Source organism: Quercus suber, unplaced genomic scaffold, assembly GCF_002906115.3.
Source record: "Quercus suber isolate HL8 unplaced genomic scaffold, Cork oak 2.0 scaffold_306, whole genome shotgun sequence".
NCBI classification, from domain to species: Eukaryota; Viridiplantae; Streptophyta; class Magnoliopsida; order Fagales; family Fagaceae; genus Quercus; species Quercus suber.
Window position 1 is genome coordinate 749,122 of NW_027069762.1, and position 2,801 is coordinate 751,922.

The 2,801-nt window shown below is 40.2% G+C and overlaps 1 pseudogene; it reads right to left on the reverse strand.

Annotated features, from left to right (window-relative positions):
- Nucleotides 1–4: 4 nt before the first annotated feature.
- On the reverse strand, nt 5–1,583 carry LOC112035852 (heavy metal-associated isoprenylated plant protein 33-like; annotated as a pseudogene).
- Nucleotides 1,584–2,801: the final 1,218 nt, after the last annotated feature.

Genomic DNA, 2,801 nt, shown 5'->3' on the forward strand with positions numbered 1-2,801 from the left:
AGAGAGATGGGTTTTTTTTTTTTTTTTTTTTTTTTTTTTTCTTAATATCCCATTCATCTCTCTTATTTTTTTGTTGCTGCAAGAACTGCTGGAGTTGTGCGTGGTAAGGGTTCCCAGGCATCATCTCAGGACCAGCACCATGGAAGTACCGGGCTCCACCACAGCCACTGCCATCACCATGAACGGCAGCAACTGGAAGGCCTTGGACTGCTTGGATGTTACCCATTTGGGCCATTGACCTGTTGCCCATTTGGCCCATTGGGATCTTCCCCATCTGATGACCACCCATCATATTAAGCCCTGCCATAGCTTGATGTTGAGGGCCACCATGTTTGGCAATCCATTATTATTGTTCATAGCTGGAACCCCACTATTATTTTTAGGCCTCCCATTACCGTTACCATTGTTACCATTACCACCACCATTACCATTGTGGCCATTCTTCTTATTTGCCCCACCGCCACCGTCACCATTTTTAGCATCCAAGGGAAATCCAGCCCCACCCCCACCCCCACCATTTTTGCCACCTCCTCCACCTTGATTCTGATTGTTATTTCCACCACCACCTTTCTTTCCTCCATTTCCATTTTTGCCATCGCTCACCTGAATAGGCACAGCTCCTCCACCACCACCTTTTTTACCTCCATTAGCCCCACCATTCCCACCTTTCATGAGCTGTGGATTCATACCGTTCATCATCATCATATTAGCAGGCATCTGACCATTACCAATCATAGGTTTCATCTTATTGTGTGGGTGATGTGGATCATCCAACTCATCCTCAAAGTCCTCATCATCATAATCGTCATCACCAAACTTATCAAGTTCATCATCATCCTCAGGCACATCAAATTAAACTTCACTGCCTTCGATAGTTGCGGCTGCTGATCTGGTAACCCTTTCATTTTAAGTTGAAGCTGCTGCTGCAGCATCCGCTGCTGCAGCATCTGCTGCTGAACCTGCTGAAATTGTTCTGGTTTTATTAGTCCTTGTTGCTGGAGTTGCAGGAGTCGTTGCTGGAGTTGTTGCTGAGTAGGCTGTTGCTGTTGCTGTTGTTGGTTTTGCTGTCCACCTTTGGGTTGGTTGTTGTTACCACCTTTCTGACCTTTCCCACCTTTGCCATTCTCGATTTGCATGTTCTTGAACTGATTAGGCAAGTGGTTCTGGCTGTTGTTGTTGTTGTTAGCCTTTGGAGCACCCCAAAGCCCTGCATGTTTTCCTGATTTTGTAAGCTTCTTGATGAGAGCTGCTGGGTCTACAGTACCTGAAACCGTCACCCTGCCCTGCTCTGCATCTATTTCGGTTTTAAAAATGCCTAGCAAATGGAAAAAATGGACCCAAAAATTAGAAGGCAAAATATAATCTTTTTAAACAAAGAATGAAAGAAACTTCACAGGAAAAAAAAAAAAAAAAAGCACAAATTTTGAGTACATATGTAAATCAGCACAAGAAATTGAATTAAGTTTATGATGGAAGAGTACCATCAATTTTCTGCAAGATTTTCTTCACTTTCTGCTTACATCCATCACAATGTATATTCACCTTGAGAACACATTTCTGCATGTACAAGCAACCCAAAAGAACAAAACATAGAGTAAAGAGAACTATCATTCAAAAAGAGAACTTCCTGATGTCGCGGAAGCCTGAAGAGAAGCACACACGATACTCTCTTGATGAAACAGAAATTAAACTGTTAGTTTCTGGTAGTAAACCTCGAATCCATGAGGGGTTTCTCTAAATCCACAAGGAGATAAAACTGGAATCCACCAGAAAAGAAAATTTGACAAAAGTCTGTGTTTATTGATAATAGTCTGTTTTACCTCTGACGGCTATAAAACATATAAATACTGAGTAAAAACGTTTAGAACCCTAATTCGCACTAATTAAGCGATTAGGTGACAAAATTACCGAATTTTACCAAAAATGGCAAAATTGAGTTAAACGTAGAATCATAAACTACTGACCTTAAGGGTCGTCCCAAAACAGACGGGACCTTATTCTAACTTTTAAACTAAAAGTTATTAAGTAAAAACAAATTTTACTATAAATAGCAAAAACACTGTTTTCGGGGCCTTAACGTAGGAATTTGCCTAAAATTTGGCGACATTCATGATAACATGAATCTGGATCAGAACGCCGTTTCCCTTCAACCTGCTAAATTTCATGCAATTCTGACACTATTACCTCTGATGGCCCTTACTAGCACCCCCCTTTGATCTTGCGTTGTGACTTCCTGCGCCTTTACTGCTCCAGGAAGGCATGTGTTGTCTGTTCTACATCACCTCCAAAAAAAAAAAAAAAAACCAAGCTTGTTATTAGAAATGACTACACATATGAAAGGATTGAGTGAGCAATGCAAACAAAAAAAGACATAAAAATAAAAAGTAAAAAGGAAGAAAAAATTAAAAATTGTTTGGAGATCAAAATGAAGCAAAGTTCTCCAAGGAAAAAAAAAAAACAAGAGAATAGATACAATGTGTGAGTGAGTTAGTGAGTGACAGAGAGAGAGTACCTGGACCTTCTTAATCTCTTCTTTACTCCTGGCTTCTACTGAAATGGAACAAACATAAGAGTACAACTGTGTAGGTGTTTGTTTAGCATATTTCCTCTAGTCATGGGCTTTGTTATCTATCAGAATTGTAATAAGTACAGAATGGTTTTATTCTATTTTTAGCTAGATGAAGACATGAGGGATGGAATCCTCAATATTTTCCCACCAACAAGGGTGGAGGTGTCGCTATGCCGAAAGGCCATTGGCTATAATGGAAGATTATTTGGTTTGCTTCTCATTTAACGATGTC